Below are 20,758 nucleotides of genomic sequence, written 5' to 3'. Positions count from 1 at the left end.
GACCCACCCCCCCACCCCCACACACACAGGATGGCTCTCATGGACCACCCCACCTTCCGGGGACAATGCTCTCACAGTGCGGTAGCACCCCTCCAGAACCTGCCCGAGACAGCGCTCAGATTGTCCTGCGAGAGCTGCTGTCAGCACTAATCCAGGGGCAAGGGTGTTCTGTGATCGTCATCCCCTTCATCTCGGGGGGGGGGGAAGCTTCTACAAAAATTACGTATATGTATACACTCTGATAGTATATGTAATCACTGTCTGCCATCACTAAGAGAAAGTAAACATCTCCGGTGTATTCCGACTTGGGACTCGCACCATTCATTCAATTACAAAATCAAACACAAGGTACAAAGGCAACACCCACTTAAACTTTTTTTTTAAGTTCCCCTTAAAGGAAAAGTCCGGCCTCAGGGGGTATTTGGAAATGGCAGGGCATGAGGGAGAAACAACAAATGGCACTAACTTACCTCTCCTTGTGCCGGCTATCCACCATCTGAGCTGCCACAGAACCCCTCCAGGCTCCAGGATCTTCTCTGCTGCAGACATCATAACTCGGCTAATTGACAGCCCGCTCAACCAGTCAGTGACTGGGGCGGGAAGCTGCTCCTGTCACTGATTGGCTGAGCGGGCTGTCCATCAGCTGGATGGGGCATTTTCTCCCGAGTCGTGATTTAATCTCAAAATGGTTTCCGGCGGGGAACCCGCATCTTTCTGGCTCGGTGATTTGTGGGAACGGGAAGAGGTAAGTACTTGTTCCCTATCATTTCCACCCTGCCCCTGCTTGATTTTTTTTTTATTCTCTGGACTTCCTCTTTAAGGGACTTTAATACGCCATCTCAGTAATCTGCCAGTACAATCTGCCTCAGGCATACACTATTAGCAGAATCTACATGGCAAGCATGGAGAACTTCAAAGGGCTTTTGGCTGCCATGATGGGGATCCTGACAGGTGCATCAATTGTCCATTAGTCTTTTATTTGCTATAATCATGGCTGGGTTCAGGCTGGTGGGGGCCCCCAAATGGTGGAGGCCCTGTGACATGTGCCCTGGGTGCCCTCCCTTTAATCCGGCCCTGGCTATAATCAGTACTGATCGGGGCATCTTAGGGGTCAGGACTGGACTGAAGTGGCAGGTCTGAGTCTTCTGTAATACACAGCCATCAGCAGGCTCAGCTCACGACAGCCATCTACAGAAACATAGAAGTCTTAAGCTGGTTCTAGCTGCTCGCTGTAACCTGACTAAAGTTTATGTGTCGGAGATAATCTTAGAACTATAATGGGTGGCAGTAAAACAAGCTGCTATGTAAATACATGACACCAAGTACTTTCTTTTTCGTTCATATCCTCGAGCTCAATACTTTTCTTTATTATTATTATTATGACTATTATGATGTGAATGACAGGTTATTTCTCACTTGCTCTTGGCTCACTGCCCGGAGGAGATTACAGAGATGATGGTTTGAACTTTAGTTTATTACTTTGTTATTTGAGCCAAAAAACAAACAAGAACATTTTCTCACAACTTCTATCCTCTATGTGACTTACATAGAGCTTCTCATATACTAAGTACTAATGTTGATAAAGTTGCTACTAGTATAAAGCTAAATGGGTGGAGGGGAGTACACTGCAGCACTGTGGACATATAGCAGTAGGTAGACTGGTTCATCAGAGATGGCTGCCTTAATATTTATGGATTATTAGTGATTTGAGGAAAGCTTTGATTTACCTTTGAGGAACAGTGTGGATCATGTTTAGCAAGCAGACTCTGTTTGCTGGTAAATTGGATGGTATGGATGGTCAATATGGCCTTATTTTAAATAATAATCACATTAAGTAGACACTGCTAACAATCTAACAGTTATACATTATCATAAGGGGAAAGGGAGACAGAGAAATAGGGGACAGTAATATGATGAATACAATAAAATGTAACTTTTATTAAAGGGGTAGTACACAAAACTATTCTTTCAAATCAACTGGTGCCAGAAAGTGCCAGTGATTTGTAATTTACTTCTATTCAAAATCTCCAGTCTTCCAGTACTTATCAGCTCCTGTATGTCCTGCAGGAAGTGGTGTATTCTTTCCAGTCTGGAGAGCAGGAGAGGTTTTCTATGGGGATTTGCTGCTGCTCTGGACAGTTCCTAAAATGGACAGAGGTGGCAGCAGAGAGCACTGTGTCAGACTGGAAAGAATACACCACTTCCTGTAGGACATACAGCAGCTCATAAGTACTTGAAGACTGGAGATTTTTTAATAGAAATAAAATACAAATCTATATAACTTTCTGGCATCGGTTCAATTTAAAAAAATGGTGAACTACCCCTTTATGTTGATTTTAACTGCCCGAAGCTATACAAGGTATTTCTTCATGAAAATGAGTACTAATAACCCGCATGCACCATATGTCCTAGGGGGAGATAAACTGGGAGAATCACTGAAAGAGAAGGATCTAGGTGTACTTGTAGATAATAGACTACAGAACAGCACACAATGTCAGTCAGCGGCTTCTAAGGCCAGCAGGATATTGTCATGTATATAACAGGCCTGGACTCTCAGGACAGGGATATAATATTACCGCTTTATAAAGCTTTGGTGCGGCCTCATATAGAGTATGCTGTCTACAAGAAATATGGGGAAAAGATGTTCCAGGTAAAACCCCCTCAAAGGACAAGGGGGCACTGCCTCCGCCTGGAGAGACAAGGGGGCACTGCCTCCACCTGGAGAGACAAGGGGGCACTGCCTCCACCTGGGGAGACAAGAGGGCACCGCCTCCGCCTGGAGAGACAAGGGGGCACTGCCTCCACCTGGAGAGACAAGGGGGCACTGCCTCCGCCTAGAGACGAGGGGGCACTGCCTCTGCCTAGAGACGAGGGGCACTGTCTCCGCCTGGAGAGACAAGGGGGCACTGCCTCCGCCTAGAGAGACGAGGGGGCACTGCCTCCGCCTGGAGAGACAAGGGGCACTGCCTCCACCTGGAGAGACAAGGGGGCACTGCCTCCGCCTGGAGAGACAAGGGGGCACTGCCTCTGCCCAGAGAGACAAGGGGGCACTGCCTCCACCTGGAGAGACAAGGGGGCACTGCCTCCGCCTGGAGAGACGAGGGGGCACTGCCTCCGCCTAGAGAGACGAGGGGGCACTGCCTCCGCCTAGAGAGACGAGGGGGCACTGCCTCCGCCTGGAGAGACAAGGGGGACACTGCCTCTACCTGGAGAGATGAGGGGGCACTGCCTCCTCCTGGAGAGACAAGGGGGCACTGCCTCCTCCTGGAGAGACAAGGGGGCACTGCCTCCTCCTGGAGAGACAAGGGGGCACTGCCTCCTCCTGGAGAGACAAGGGGGCACTGCCTCCTCCTGGAGAGACAAGGGGGCACTGCCTCTGCCTGGAGAGACAAGGGGGCGCTGCCTCCGCCTGGAGAGACAAGGGGGCACTGCCTCCGCCTAGAGAGACAAGGGGGCACTGCCTCCGCCTGGAGAGACAAGGGGGCACTGCCTCCGTCTGGAGAGACAAAGGGGCACTGCCTCCGCCTGGAGAGACAAGGGGGCACTGCCTCCGCCTGGAGAGACAAGGGCACACTGCCTCTGACTCCCCCGATAGGGGAAAAGTAGGAGATCGCAAGGTGTCCGACCTCTGAAATCCGCCGCCTTCATGTCTTCATATTAGGCCCCGGCTTCTGTATTATGTATAGAGCTGTGGGTACAGCACATGACCCACGGCTCTATTCATTCCTATGGAGCTGATGGAAAGAGCCAAGTATGGCGCTCTTCCACTGTACTTGGCTCTTTCCATTGCTCCATAGAAATGAATAGAGCCACGGGTCATGTGCCTTACCTGCATGCCCAATATGGAGATTGGTTTGGGGAGGGGGGGGTACAGAGGTCGGACACCCGCGACTTCCTACTTTTCTATTTTTGGATAGTGGAAAGGTTGCTTTTCTTGGAATACCACTTTAATGTATTGGAAATAAAAGTATATGGGAATATGCAGGTTAAGTAGTTTATACTATGTTGTGCATCAATTACCATACCACAGGTCAAAGACCAATATTATCTATAGTAGCTACGGTATCTAATGGGGTTATATTATAAATATATTATCTTAGGTCAATAAAACCTTGTACGATTCTCCAGTAGTAAAGGGCAAAGGGTAAGTACTGTACATCTACACCGAGTAGCTGTAACCTTGAAACCAGTCTTTAAAGGGGTCATCCAGCGTTAGTAGAACATGGCCACTTTCTTCCAGAGACAGCACCGCTCTTGTCTCCAGTTTGGGATCAGGTTTTGCAACTCAGTTCCATTAAAGTGAATGGAGCTTAATTGCAAACAACACCTGACCTGGAGACAAGAGCGGTGTTCTCTCTGTAAGAAAGCAGCCATTAAGCTGTAAGCTAAAATTAGAATCCTTGTCCACAACCTAAGGAGCATACCAAGGGCAAAAAGGCAGAACCGGGGCAGCAGAAGAAGGCACCTGGCCAGATCATGTCTTCCATCATGTGAACAGCCAGGTGCATGTGTGTTGCTTTCTTTGGGAAGAGATGGCACCAAGATGCCTTATGGGAAGAAAACAAGATGGCGGGAGCCGTGTGATGGGAACTGTTCTGCTGGAAACTCTATGTTCTGGTATTATAAGCATGTTGCTGTGACAAGTACCAGCTACCTAACCAAGTCACCCCCTTGTTATGGCAGCGGGACTCCCTTATCCTCTAAGCAGGGTAATGCCTCCATTTCCTAGATCTCAACTGGATCATCTTTAGGATGAGCTGGAGATAAAAGTCCCATCCATGGCAGCCACAGCTCATACATCCTGAGTTAAGGACAATTATCTGCAAAAAGTGTTCCTACAAACGCTCAATCGGCAGATAATTGGCCACCAATGAGGGGAAAATGGCCATTTATTGGCTGATTGGATCTTTTTGCCGGCAGTAAAGTCTATTGTTATTGTCTACTCATTGTATTGCTATTGTTTACTCATTGTAAACATACCCTTAGAGTAAAAACTTTCAAGTGGTTGAGTGACTGTCTCCATTGGCCCATGTTCTACCTCGCTGGCTGTCATGGGGCCTAGTCCACCAACAGGCCTTTGCCCCTTCCCATTCTAAAGTACATAGAGCCAAAACATCTCCTACGTCATGACTAGTAGTGGCCCTTGCACACTAAGGAAATCACGCGGATAACTTACAGTGGATTTCTTCTCTCACCCCACAAGCCACCAAAACCCACGCGTGCTCCAGCTTGAAGTTCCACCTGCCCCATAGGCTCCATTCTATGGTCAGGCGGATTACGTCGTCTGCCCAAAAAAAAAAAAAAGTCAATTCTTTGGGCCAATGGCTGAATCCTTCTGACCATAGAATGGAGTCTATGGGATGGGCCGAGAGTCAAGTGGGAGCACGCATGGAATCTGCCGCAAGTTATCCGTGTGATTTCCTTAGTGTGTAAGGTCCCTAAAGCTGGATAGAAAGAAACCTTACTTTGGTAATGATAATATGTTGGTGCCAATATATTGGTCGCTATAGGTAAACTGTTCCAAGACTTAATGAGTGTAGAGAATGTATGCCAAGATCCCAGTAGACCAGTCTAAGACCACTGGGCCCTGGTACCTGCTAAGGTTCATCAGGTGCTGATGCCGATCCTGCCCTCACCTATAGTCCCTCATTGTACAGTGCTGACCCTCCTCTAGCCCCCGTCCAGACATTGTCTTCCATGCTCCATTACTGATGATTTCTCTTTATCTTCTCTCTGTAGTTTCTTGTCTACACGTCAGAAACATCCAGAATGGTTTGGAGACAAATAATTCTACTTCTCCTGCTGACCGTCCTCCATGGAGTACACTGTGCTGGACGTAAGTATACTCATGTAAAATGGACTTCTCATGAACGTTGGTGCAGCTATAGGAGGTGAAGTTAGTAGAGACGAGGCAACTGTCCGGTCTATAGGCTATATGGTTATATATGTCTGTAGAGTAACACCTGATATCCTCCATGTTGTCATGTTGTAACTATAAGGACATAGATATTTCTCCATCTTCTCACTTTTTCTAGTGTTTGAACCTAACTGCAGTCATGAGACTTGTCAATGTGGGGAGAAAGTGATCATGACGTGTAATCCGTCCCACCTGGTTCAGAATGTCAGCCTAGAATATGACAATAAAACTTTGTTCTATACCAAGAAGAAGGAGGGAAGGCAAGAGAATGAAAAGTTTTCTATTGAATGGACAGAGACACAAGTAACGGCCACCATCTTCAGAGTCAAAATTTCTGATGCATTAAAATATAAACTACATCTATCTGCAGGATCACATGGAAATGAGTGGCAGTACATCTGCTCTGGTAATTCTGGTAAGAAAATTAGATATAGTTCTTTATAACTTTTAGAATATAATTTAACAAAATGTTGGTTTGTTGTTTTTTTTGTTTGTTTTGTTTTTACATTTTTACATTGAGTGGCAGCAATAAAGGTTGACCCAAACCTTCTGCTGCATCATGGATTGCAGGGCTGCTTAAGCCCTGATCCCTGCACAGATACATCTAACTAGGACTTCTGCATGCAGATACTAAGGCCTCCCCTAATGTCTATATAATATAAGTGAGCATTAGAGTAGACATTACACTGGGGGAGCTGTCTGTGTCACTAGTGCTGTAGCCTCCCCTTATGTCTATTATAAAACATGTTACCATTAGAGTAGACATTACACTAGGGGGAGTTGTCTGTGTCATTATTGCTGTAGCCTCCCCTGATGTCTAATATCTAACATGTTACCATTGGAATAGACACTACACAGGGGGAGCTGTCTGTGTCATTATTGCTGTAGCCTCCCCATTGTCTATTATAAAACATGTTAGCATTAGAGTAGACGTTACACTGGGGGAGCTGTCTGTGTCGCTAGTGCGGTAGCCTCCCCTGATGTCTATTATAAATCATATCTTCATTAGAGTAGACAGTACACAGGGGGAGCTGTCTGTGTCATTAGTGCTGTAGCCTCCCCTGTTTTCTATATAATATATGTTAGCATTAGAGTAGACGTTACACTAAGGGAGCGGTCTGTGTCATTAGTGCTGTAGCCTCCCCTGCTTTCTATATTATATATGTTAGCATTAGAGTAGACATTACACTGGGGGGAGCTGTCTGTGTCGACAGTGCTGTAGCCTCCCCTGATGTCTATTATAAAACATGTTAGCATTAGAGTAGACGTTACACTGGGGGAAGCTGTCTGTGTCAGGAGCACTGCAACCAGGAGCAGAGCACAGTTATCCCTGCTCACTCTTTACACTCCATACTTATGGAGCTATGGTAGTGCGTACTAATCCAGGACTTCAGGATAGCTTCCTTTTTTATTGAGGTCACAAAACAAGTCATCTCAATCAACATTATACCAACATACAATAACTAAGCCCCCACCACCACCACCACCACCAACACCACCACCATCACCTTCATTTGCTCATAGGGGACAATTACGAATAGTCCCCACTAATTACATTATTACAGCATTTTACAGGTATTTTTCTTCCTGTTCATACAATAATTTAGCCATCACCTGTAGACCGACCCTCATGCATCTCCCTCAAAGCCTACGGGGGAAACGCACCGGAGCGGGAAGTACTGAATATTAGTGCTGCCACATTCTCTCCAATAAAATATATATGTATTTCTCTCCTCTCCCCAGGTATATGTGAGCCGGAGATTACTGAAAAACATTCATCAAATGATCTAGAATGTGAAGCAGAGAGCGAGCACAACGCGTCGATAGTCTGGAATCTGTGGCTGAGTAATAACACATGGCTCAACCGGAGCACCGAAGCATTTCGTAGAGGGTATACCTTACGGTCCACCCTGAACATGATGGAGGCGAATGAGTACAAAATGATAGGCTGTTCTGTCTCCTACACGATGGATAATGTGACTACAGAGAAGATGTCCTGCGTCACAAAACAAGGTAACATAGATATCATTATATTCTGCTTGTCCTATGACGGGAGACATGGGAAAATGTCCGTATTCTGGATGGTGGCCTGTGCAACACGTTGGGCTTCCACCATACTGTGGTCCCCAAAAGTCACATGTACTGGCCAAATAAAATTATTATAACAAACAACAGTAATGCCACCACCATACAGTGCAAAATATAATGATATAATACCTATATTGATGGAGATAAAGTGGGCACAGACAAGAAGGGTAGTAGAGAAGAGACCAGTAACTACAGGCCGGTTACTGTGGCTTAACATCGGTAGTAGTAAAAATGATGGAAACACTTTTAGACTGGGTTCACACGTACCGTGACATAGGAGAAGGTTTGGTAGGTAAGGTTAGTGACATAGGAGAAGGTTTGGCAGGTAATGATAGTTACATAGGAGAAGGGATGGTAGGTAAGGATAGCGACATAGGAGAAGGTTTGGTAGGTAAGGTTAGTGACATAGGAGAAGGGTTGGTGGGTAAGGATAGTGACATAGGAGAAGGTTTGGTAGGTAAGGATAGTGACATAGGAGAAGGTTTCGTAGGTAAGGATAGTGACATAGAACGAGGTTTGGTAGGTAAGGATAGTGACATAGGAGAAGGGTTGGTAGGTAAGGATAGTGATATAGGAGAAGGTTGGTAGGTAAGGATAGTGATATAGGAGAAGGTTTGGTAGGTAAGGATAGTGACATAGGAGAAGGGTTGGTAGGTAAGGATAGTGACATAGGAGAAGGTTTGGTAGGTAAGGATAGTGACATAGGAGAAGGTTTGGTAGGTAAGGATAGTGACATAGGAGAAGGGTTGGTAGGTAAGGATAGTGACATAGGAGAAGGGTTGGTAGGTAAGGATAGTTACATAGGAGAAGGGTTGGTAGGTAAGGATAGTGACATAGGAGAAGGTTGGTAGGTAAGGATAGTGAGATAGGAGAAGGGTTGGTAGGTAAGGATAGTGACATAGGAGGAGGTTTGGTAGGTAAGGATAGTGACATAGGAGAAGGTTTGGTAGGTAAGGATAGTGACATAGGAAAAGGTTTCGTAGGTAAGGATAGTGACACAGGAGAAGGTTTGGTAGGTAAGGATAGTGACATAGGAGAAGGTTTGGTAGGTAAGTATAGTGATATAGGAGAAGGATTGGTAGGTAAGGATAGTGACATAGGAGAAGGTTTGGTAGGTAAGGATAATGACATAGGAGAAGGTTTGGTAGGTAAGTATAGTGATATAGGAGAAGGATTGGTAGGTAAGGATAGTGATATAGGAGAAGGGTTGGTAGGTAAGAATAGTGACATAGGAGAAGGTTTGGCAGGTAAGGATAGTGACATAGGAGAAGGTTTGGTAGGTAAGGATAGTGATATAGGAGAAGGATTGGTAGGTAAGGATAGTGATATAGGAGAAGGTTTGGTAGGTAAGGCTAGTGACATAGGAGAAGGGTTGGTAGGTAAGGATAGTGATATAGGAAAAGGTTTGGTTGATGAGGATAGTGATATGGGAGTGAGATAGAATTGTCAGACATGCTACAGACCCCGATGTCTCAGGAACGGGAGGCATATAAAGAATTTGTATAAAGGTGTGTGATCAGTGTGCTCTAAGATACGGGATGGTGGTAACTTTTTTTTTTTTTGCATTTAACAACAGGGGTTTTCTAGTCTCTTAAAATTTTTACGCAAGGCCTCACCTGCCCCAATGCCCTGCCATATCTGTCCAATTGGTGCCATGTCTCGGCTTGTCTTGACTATAATAGACATGTTATTACTGTATGGAACACCAAGGGGGCATTGTTATTATTTGGGTCATTATGACTGGGAGATGATGAGACGGGTGCTGCAGGAAATACAAGGAGTCTAAGATGTTTTCTGACTGATTCTGCAGGGACAAGTGTCTGGAAGAAATCACCATGTTGGTCAGAGCTGGATGGAGAAGAAGAAGGAAACATTATAGGGGAGCTGTCTGGGTCCAGGGAACAAGGTGAGACCGGAATGATGGGGAAGTGCTGCATGTAGCCAGGGTGCCCTTAGTGTCACTATGTAGGAGCCGGCAGCCTTATACCGTGATATTATACCATCCATTCTCCAGACACCAGGTTGTCCATTTCCTACATCCCTCATTCACTATTCTAAATCCATGAAAGTCACATTGTGAAAGACTTATATTTCTGTAAATTGTTACATGATTGTGACTTACATTTCTACTGGTCTTCTGCCAATATTACATAAACTACATCAAGCAATATACTAGTATGTTATATCCGCTGTATGTAGAAATGGTCTCTATGCAGTGTCCCTGAACCCATGTGCAAATGCCAGCTCTCAAGTATGTCCGTCGGCACTGGATGTATGTTTGCTGGGTTCTCCTGCTTTCCTCTAGGGAAGGTGTAGTATTGCCTTTTGGCCACAAGATGGCACTTACTGTTATTCCTTTCACAGCCAGCACTTTAAACGTCTATGCAGGGGTTAAGTATATTGTATCACTTGTAAGTGCATGAGAGGATGATTGCCAGCCAACGACCTCCTCCTTAGCCTATCAGAGTTTTTTTCTAGAAGGTTCTAACCTATGAGGTACCGAGGTACCTTAGGCTGCTCTCCACCAATAAGATATAGGTCCCGTCCTAGCCTATAAGTGTGGGTGGAGAAAGCCATGGGGTTCAGTGCAACTTCTAAACCTGAGCAGACCTACACCACCAAGAGTTTTTGAGAGAGCCCCTTCCCAGGGCCTGGCCCTATGGCCAGGTGCCTGAGTAACTACAAAGCTGCTGTTTCTTCTACAAGTGCCTTACCAAAACTAACTATGGCCTGCTAGTCTACTTTAGGCACAACTATCACAAAGAGGGGACCCAACCTGTGTATGTTGTGGGGGATTGTCCTATGCAAGTCTACAGAGTCGTTTCAGCTGACCAAAGACTATCCTAAAGCGGTTTGGAGAAGTGCAACTAGCCGATGCACCCGCTGACTCCAGCTAGGTCCACTTGGGTAATCTTGAGGGATTAACTCCACTTGGTCATGTAACCCTAGGGCCTGTAATACTGGATCATGCACTCTGTGATCTCTCCAGCATTAAGCTTTATAGCTGTGAGTACCAGTTATTCTAAACACCAGTCACTCAACTGCAGCCAAGGTTGCGAAAACTCCCCTGACGAAGTACTGACTCCTTTCTGGTAGCTCCCAAGCCTACTCTACTTCCCACAACTTATCAGAGACTTCGCAAGTCAAGTACTACCTAACCTTACACCTTAACGGCTAAATAACACCTTCTCTAGTATCAAAAGGGAAAACGCTGGCAATCTCCTTTTCCATCCCAAAAACCTTGTCTAAACGTTCTGACTGTTTCTTTAAGAAAATTGCCAATAAACTTGTATAATCATCTCCGAAATGGAGTGTATGACAGTTCTTACTATATAAGTAATTTTGTAGGTCATCAAAATACTATGTTCCCAGTTCAACATGGTCTCTGTATGGGGGGGGGGGGCATTGATCTTGTGTAGTAGTGTAAACTTTTTGTGTGTATAATGTTATGATTCAGATTATGTGGTGGTGACCATGTTGCTTTGTTATCTAGGACTGACTGCTGGCATCATGGAACTCTTCTTTCTTCTGACCATTGCTTTAACCGCTGCTGTTGTCATGTGCCTGTTAAAAAGGAAGAATAGGATCAAGACTAGGTATTGTAGAATCAGGTGGTAAACCCAAGCCCACAGGACCGACCAGCCACACCTCCCATATACCCAAGTAAACTGCCAACCCATCCCCTTCCCTTTGATCGAAATAAACACAGAAACGTTGCTTGGATGATTGTGGCCACAGCAGCCATTTTATTCCGACAAACAACGACATTTACATCCTTGGAGCTAAAAAAAAAGGCTGGTGCCCAACCAATAACTAGTAACATGGTACTAGGTCACTTTAACCACCATTATTTCCAGCTGGCGCTAAGGGCTCAAGGGCACCAGAACCACAGACGTGACAATTTAGACCAAAGGAAATGTTTAAAGTAAAAAATGACCATAACAGAAAAATGGGTATGTTCACACTGAGGAATAGGCGAAATTTTAAGCGGAATCCGCGCTTAATTTTACATGTATTCTGCTTAAAATCCTGTCTGTAAAATATGTACAGAACAATGTCCTATTGTGCTCAATGGGATTTCTGCTGTGTTCACATGGTGGAATTTACCCACAGAATGTTCTGCCGCGGATCCACTTTTGCCCAAAGAACTGACACATCAATTCTTTGGGCGGATTCCACTAGAAAAATCCCATAGAAGTCATTGGGGTTTTGAATTTCCGCTTTCTGCTTGAATTCCACGTCTATTACGCCAGAGCTGAAGAGGGAATTTCAAGCAGAAAACTTTCCTCTTTAATTCTTCGCCTATTCCCTAAAAGATGGGCCAATATGTAAAATGGCTGATAGACGGCCACTGAACCCCCAACGTTCGTTGATTGGTAATGATTACTGTGCGGACATTATGATTACAAGGGCAGATGGTGGTACTCTAGGGGCCCCATTACACAGACCAATAATCTTCAGAATCAGGTTGACTAAGAAGATTATCGCTCCGTGTAATGAAGAGAATAATCATTAGCTGATCGGGTCTTCTGGTCCTGACCTCAAATCATCAGCCGCCAACCACACATGGCTATGTGTAATATAAGTATATACGTTACCTCTCCACACTGCCCAATGTCTTACCGACTTCTCCTTTCTCCCTGCAGCTTCCGGTGCAACTTAAGAAACCGGTCTGAAGTGACTGCTCAGCCAATCACTGACCGGGATGGGACCCGACTGCTGTAACTCCACATTCGAAGATGGAGCTTCCTCCTCCATGCCCATAGCATCTATATGCAGCATGACACCAAGTGTCGTAGGATCTTATTACATTGCATAAGGATTTACTCCTTTCTTTCGTAGAAGAGGCATCTGAAGAACAGCGTACTACAGGGACACCATTACTGCAGCAAGAAACGGCATAACGGACACGTCAAAAAACAAATATGGCCAATCTACGGAAATGTTTGGTGATACTTATGGGTGGTGAATATACCTGTTCTGCAATTGACTACAGATATACAGTAGTGACCCTCAACAGAAGAGCATCTTTGCTCTTTATCACAGCATCTTTCTCAGTTGATCTCCGAATGTGTCGCCTCATCCACCCTCTTTAGTGTTGTCATGAGAAAAGGTGTCTATATATATCACATCCAACATATAAATGGGAACGATGTTTCAGACCAGCCTATTGGGGGTTTGTCCGGGATTAAAAAAAAGTAATCACCATGGGCTGTGTCAGGTATTGCGCCTCATCGCTATTACACTTAGGCAAAATTAACCTGTAGATAGGGGACAAGTAAAATATCTTGGGGTTCGACCTCCGTACCCCTGTTGATCTCCATATCGGGTCCCTGGATTCGTTGTTATGAATACAGCTACGGGTATGGCACTTGACTGCGGCTCTATTCATACTATGGAGCCACTGGAGAGAGCCAAGTAAGCTGGAAAGTGCCTACCTGACTCTTCCGACGGCTGAATAGGAATGAATAGAGAGGCGGGTCATGTGCTGTACCCGCACTTGTATTCATAACAAAGAAGCCAGAGGCCCAATATGGAGATGGGCGGGAGGAACGGAGGTCAGACCCTGCTATATCTTACATGTCCTTATCCTCTAGATAGGAGACAAGTAGAGATGAGCGAACCTCGAGCATGCTTGAGTCGATCCAAACCCGAACTTTAGCGGTGGCTGCTGAACTTGGATAAAGCTCTAAGGCTATGTGGAAAACATGGATATAGTCATTGGCTGTATCCATGTTTTCCAGAAAACCTTAGAGCTTTATCCAAGTTCTGCAGCCCCAGGTAATCAATAACGAACGTTCGGGTTCGGATCGACTCGAACCCGAACCCGGTTCGCTCATCTCTAGAGACAAGTTAATTTTGCCTGCACAACTTCTTGAGATTTTCCTGCAGCTCAGATGCAGCTCTTCTTGAAGCTCTTTCCCGACAACCCCTATTTTTCCACCTATAAATATCTTTTTTCTTAATACACTTTAGGCTATGTTCACACTGCGTACGATCCGTCCGCAGTTCGTACGCCGCCGTACATGTGCGGCTGAAACTACGTTCGTAGTAGAGTTCTGCTTCCCTAGCTTTTTTCGAAGCGATCTGAAACAGGTCATTTATGGAAATCTTCGCCCAGCCCAATAAAACTCACGGAACCTTTTGGATCGAAAAATCAAGTTCAAATTGGCTGAAATAAGTACTCCGTACGGGACCACATGGAAATCCACGGCCATGAGTTCGAACATTTCTGTCCTCAAACAATGGTCTTGTTCATTTTCACGGCGCCGTATACGATCCAGTCGTAAGTTCATACGTAGTGTGCACTGTGCGGCCGTATATCGTATAATTTCAAGCGAACGCATCAACCTCAAAACTATGTGCGTATATTCAAGGTTCGCACTACGACCGGAAAGATAAGTAGTGTGAACATGGCCTTAGAATAGATATGGTGAGCACCAACTTTACATTTGGCACCTGCTGTCATGCATAGAGAAGTAAAGTATCACATCTTGATGGCACATTATGAACCGCAGTACTTCCATAGTTTGACTCCATATCCGGTGTCTGCTGGTAAGCGGTGTCTGCTATATCGTAAGTCCTCCACTTATAAGCTTCACTTCAAAAATCTGAGAATCTTTTCAGGTGTTCTCTTTCTACACATTGTGTGTAAGTCATCAAATGGTTTAAAAAACGAAAGCCATCTGTACATGCAATGTACAGATTGTAAAATTTGTTACGCCATTTTCGTCCTCAAACAATGGTCTGGTTCATTTTTTACGGCGCCGCGTACGATCTTGGCGTAAGTTCGTACGTAGTGTGAACTGTGCAGCCGTACATCGTATACTTTCCATTGTACGCAAACTACGTAAATCTCCGGACGCTTATTCACGGAATGCGCTACGTCCGGAGACTTACGTAGTGTGAACATGCCTAAATCAGGAATTTGATCAAATCCCGGGAAATTACTAGAAAAAAAGACAAGCTTGGTCAGCTTTTCTAGAACACCATTCACACTAGGCAGGAGCACGTTGCTATGGCTGAAATTGTAAACACAAAAACACAGAAAAATGCAACAGCTCACCGCAATGGCAAGATGCAGGCCCACTACAAATATGAAAATAGTTAAAAGCAGCCCCCCCCCCAACTGCTAAAAGAAAATCCCCAAAAATAATGATGCTCTTGGTTACCATTTGAAAACAGTGTAAACCATCCCACCAACGATAAGGTGACCTGATATCGGGGCAGACCCTACACTGTACTATGGCCTCTCCATGGTGTAAATACGCCTGTGCTCTGGGCATGCAAGATCGTTTTTTCGCTTTCAGGATCGTTTTTACGCTTTTATTTTCGATGGAGCTTGCGTTTTTTCACCTAAAGACCCACATTAGCCCTTATTTTTTTGTGACACCTATAGTACTTTTCAAATGCAGACTTAATCTTTCCATAAAGTATGATGTGAAACCGTAAAAAAATTATTTGCGCAGTGAAATTGCAAAAAAAAAAAGGAATTTGTTTTCATTTTGTGCAAAACTGACATGTTACACATGTTCCTCAAGTCGGTACAATTACAACGATATGTAATTTATATGACTTTAATTTTACCTGCCTGCTTTTAAAAAAATAAAACCTTTTAAAAAAAAAACTAAATGTGTTTAAAAGTCTATGGGACTATGGGGCTGTGTGTGGTGCCATTTTTTGCGCCACGATCTGTTCTTTCTATAGGTACCTTGATTGCGTATATGCAACTTTTTGCTCACTTTTATTACAATTTTTCTGGATTTCATGTGACAAAAAATCCACCTTTTTAGCATTTTGGTGGATCTTTGCGATTATGCCGTTTACCGTGCGAGATCAGGAATGTGATAATTTAATAATTCAGTGATTCTGCATGCAGCAAAACCAAATGTTTATTTATTTATTTTATTTATAAAATGTGAAAAGGGGGGTTGTTCAAACTTTTATTAGGGGAGAGGATTTTTTATTAATGAAAAAACTTTATATTCCTACTTAGATTTCTGGTTCCCCTGGGGGACTTTTATCATTACTGCAGTGATGTCTCATAGAGATCACTGCAGTATACTTAATACAGCACTGATCAATGAGATCAGTGCTGTATTACTCTGGTCTGCTGCAAACCAGATTGCAGAGTCGGGGTAAGCGTCAGTAGAAGGGATCAAAACTGACAGCTGCATATAAAGTCTATCAAGCAGGTACGGCGATCAGACCTCACCCACTAATAGCAGCCACGATCGCACGGGTTCAGTGGGGGTCACCACGTGACCCCTCTCTGAACCCCCCACACGCATCAGAACGTACATTTTTGTTCTAATGCAGACAGAGGTTAAAATATTACAACTTTTTTCTCATTGACATGTTTCACATTGTTCTATTCTGACCCTTATAACGCTATTATTTTTTTAGGCTACAGGGCTACAGTATATGAGGCATATTTTTTTGCACTTTTATCTGTAGTTTTAATTATTACCAAAGATGACTTTTTGAGCACTTTGGCCTTTTTGTGAGATCAGAAATTCGACAATTTAACACTTTGGGCGATTCCACACACACAAATACTTTATTTTTGTTGTTGTTGTTGTTGTTGTTTGTTTTTTTATTTGAAAAATAGGAAAAGGGGAGTGATTTGAACAGTTTTAATGTTTGGTTTCATTTATATTTCTAAAACTTTTTTTTTTTTTTAGCACACTTTATAGCCCCCACCCCCAGGGGACTCCTATGAGTAATACCATGATTGCTTATAGGGATCAATGCATATGTACTTCATATTGATCTATGGAATCTTCACTCAGTTGCTTTAGACTGCTAAAGACAGCCTAAAGTAATCGCCAAACCAAGTACCACACTGGGGACACGTAACAGGTCCTGTGTGGTAGATACGGCTCAGCATGAGCAAACCTACCGGATTTCTGGTTCGTCCGAACCAGAAATCTCGGCATCTGACTGCCACTGTCTGCCGACTCTGTGCAGGGGTGGATACAGCGTAAGGAACGCCTAGAAAACTGGGATACGTACGAACCAGGTTCGCTCATCTCTACTCAGCATGCCTCGATCGCATGGAGGATTGCTCCATGCTCAGTGGCGTTGCTACCATGAAGGCAGACCATGCAACAGCTGCAGGTCCCATGCAGCAGAGGGGCCCGCCCGGTGGAACGTGGTCTGCCTGCATCGTAGCTTAGGTTCATAGTACCACTGGCACGGATTCCTGCCCTGCCAGTCCTCTATTGTGATCAGAGGCAGAATTGCCACAAAAAGGCCCCCTGATGCACATACTCACATGACCTGTACAGTCCCCCAGCTTTCTGTTCTCCAGCGCGGCAGGGAAAATGGAATTCCATGGGACTGTGCTGGGTCATGTCAGTGCCTGTGTGTGTGTGTGGGGGGGGTTACAAGATTAATGGGGTCCCCGTACAGTTTCTTGCTTCGAGGCTCCATGAATCCTAGTCTCACCAGCACTACTGGTCACAGGCGTTTGTGCTCAGTCAGGTGTGCAATCACATCTCATCAGTGCTGTAGGTGATGCTCAGATTAACACATAGGTCTATATAAGTATATACAAGAGATTACATACTGCAGCACATATTGTATCCAAAAACAAATAACAGGACGTAGAGGAACGCACACTCCCTGCTGACTGTTCGCGCTATCAAGCGCTTTCTCAGGCATCTACTGGGCCCACATCTACTGATAAGAGCTGGGGTGGACTCGTTATTACCTCCCTTCATGGCGAGGTGGAAAGGGGTTAAAGGGGTAGTGCGGTGCTACACATTTTATTCACTAAATAACACACATTACAAAGTTATATAACTTTGTAATGTGTATTAAGTGAATGGCCCCCTTCCAGTGTTCCCCCCACCCCCGGAAGTGTGTGCATTATGCTCACTGAATTACTATCGCCTGATTCGTTCCTCTTTAAGATCTTTGTCTCCCCACTGAGAAATGATTTCTCACTCAATGTAATGAGGCCTAGTCTGCTAATAGGCCTTTGCGTCTTCCCATTTATATAGTACCTGCAATGCATCCACTCCAAACATTGTTGCCCCCCCACACACACACACACACACACATCATGACTAGTAAAGCTGGGCATGAGGCAAACCTACCTCTGACCTCCACAGTCTGGTGTCAAGTACAGGTAGAGGTAACATGAATAGATATGGACAATAGTTACATGTACAGGTCTAATGTATACTGAGATCCCAGTAGACTGGTCTAAGACCATAAGGACCTGGTATCTGCTGAGGTTTGTTTGATGTTGATGCCGATCCTGCCCTCACCTATGGTCTTTGATTGTACAAGTGCTGACCTCCTCTAGTTCCCGTCCAAAACATTGTCTTCCATGCTCCATTACTGATTGTTTCTCTTGATCTTCTCTCTAAATGGCCCATAAGCAGCCTATGGATGACAGGTTTGACCAAACTTTGAAAAAAAAAAGTCTGCTTCGGGTACCGAACTTGACCCGAACTGTATTGAAGCCAATGTGGACACAAATTTATGGGCCAAAAATGTCTGTAAGATAGGGGTTAGAAGGAGTGGAGGCTGCAAAAATAGGCAAAATGGGGGTAAGAAACATTCACAAAAAAATAGGAAAAGTAGTGGGCAACAGAACAGACGAGTCCTGTGGGCCAAGTCTACTAATTGCCCTTTTCAGGGCACTAACAGTAGTTTATGTCACTGCTGGCTTAGTGTGAACACTATGTTGCAGCTGCTAGTGCCCTGAAAAGAGCAATGGTGACGTTTTTCAGCCTAACTCTCCCTGCCTACCAGCATCAGCCTGCGCTATTCTGTCTCGAAATGATGGTGTGACCCATGACTCAGCTCTTATCCCACCTGGCCGATCACAGCCATGCCCCTACTGGAAATGGCTATGATTGGTGTGGAAATGCCCCCAGCCTTAAAGCTTGTTGATTGGCTGTTGAGCCCCCTTCCATCGAACTTTATTTTATATCCAAATGCCGGAGTGGAACACGGACTTCCACGATGAAGTCCATGTTTGGGTCTGGGTAGCTCAACACAAAGATTCGAACATGGAGCTGGACTTTACAACTCGGCTTCACTCAACCACTACCCATAAGAAGACAACAGCCCAAGCCGATGTGTTGGCATGCCATGGTAACGGCACTCTTCATTGCGGAAAAGTTAGGGAAGCCCTTGTAGAGAATTTATGTGGGGTCTAGAAGTGTTATAAATAGAGATGAGTGACTCAAGTATGTGCGAGTCGGATCGCTCTGAATTTTAAATGTGGTGGCTGATGAAGTTGGATGTAGCCATAGGGAGTCTTGAAATACATGGACATTGCCTATGGCTGTAACCTTGCCTTTCATGCTAGTCATGTGAGGCTCGTCAGTAGGGATGAGGAACCGGCTGAGGTTCGGGTTCATATGACCTGAAACTATCAGCTTCTGATTCCCGCTGTCTGCCCGCTCCGTGAGAGGTGGATACAACCTTGAGGACTGCCTGGAAAACTGGCATACAGCCATAGCCATAGGCTGTATCCCAGTTTTCTAGGCGTCCTCAGGCTGTATCCACCCTCTCCCACAGCAGGCAGACAGCAGGAATCAGAAGCCGATAGTTCGGTTCATACGAACCCGAAACCTCGGCCGTTCGCTCATCCCTACTCGTCAGTGGTGGAAGAAAATATTGGTGCACCAGGCAAGCTACTAACATATAGTGGAAAACTGAGATATCTGCAGAATGGGGTGGTGGATTTCCGAATGAATGGAACTGCTAGAACCATCACGCTGGCCATGATTGGTGAGTATCAGCATAGGTGCCTAGATTTGCTTTAATGTTTCTCCTTCTTCTCATTTTTCTAGTGTTTAAACCCAACTGCAATATGCAATGTCGGGAGAAAGTGCCATGGCTCGTAATCCGACCCAGTCAGTTACAAAAGTTGGCTTAAACTTGACACAGAACCTTTGCTCTGTAGTGATTCTCCTGGCAATGAGAAGAGGAGAAGAAAAAATAATTAAAAAAAAAAGTAAGGCACCATCTGTCAAGATATCTGATGAAGCAAGTATTACCTATATCTTGGGGGTAATGAGATGTAGAGACCTGCACCGCTCCAGGTGTGCACTGTGTGGAATGGGTCTGTGGAATGGGTCACCTGGTCGACAAAGGGGGCGTATCCCCGAAACGGCCGTCCCAGGAAGCGCACACACCTGATCCTTCCCCTCCCCGCTACTTGTGAATGCAATAAAGTTGCTAAGCTGAAGAAAGGGTGATGCTACTACGTGTTTCTCTGTTTGAACTTTATTACCTATATCTAACTCCAGATCAGGAGACGAAACTTCCCACTCCATCTCCCCAGCACCTATATACAGCCTGAGACCAAGGGCCGTATAATGCTTAATGGTTTATTCCTTTCTTTCTCAACAGAAGCCCCTGAAGAAAAGAATACTACAAAGCCCCCATTACTGCAGAATACTACAGAGCCCCCATTACTGCAGAATACTACAGAACCCCCTTACTGTATAATACTACAGAGCCCCATACTGCTGAAATTACTACAGAGCCCCCATACTGCAGAATACTACAGAGCCCCATTACTGCAGATATACTACAGAGCCCCCATTACTGCAGAATACTACAGAGCCCCCATTACTGCAGAATACTACAGAGCCCCATACGCAGAATACTACAGAGCCCCCATTACTGACAGAATACTACCGAGCCCCCATTACTGCAGAATACTACCAGAGCCCCATACTGAAGAATATACAGAGCCCCATTACTGAAGAATACTACAGAGCC

Source organism: Dendropsophus ebraccatus, unplaced genomic scaffold, assembly GCF_027789765.1.
Source record: "Dendropsophus ebraccatus isolate aDenEbr1 unplaced genomic scaffold, aDenEbr1.pat pat_scaffold_1790_ctg1, whole genome shotgun sequence".
Lineage (NCBI taxonomy): Eukaryota > Metazoa > Chordata > Amphibia > Anura > Hylidae > Dendropsophus > Dendropsophus ebraccatus.
The sequence above is the reverse complement of the archived record's forward strand: the minus strand, read 5'-3'. Positions refer to the sequence as shown.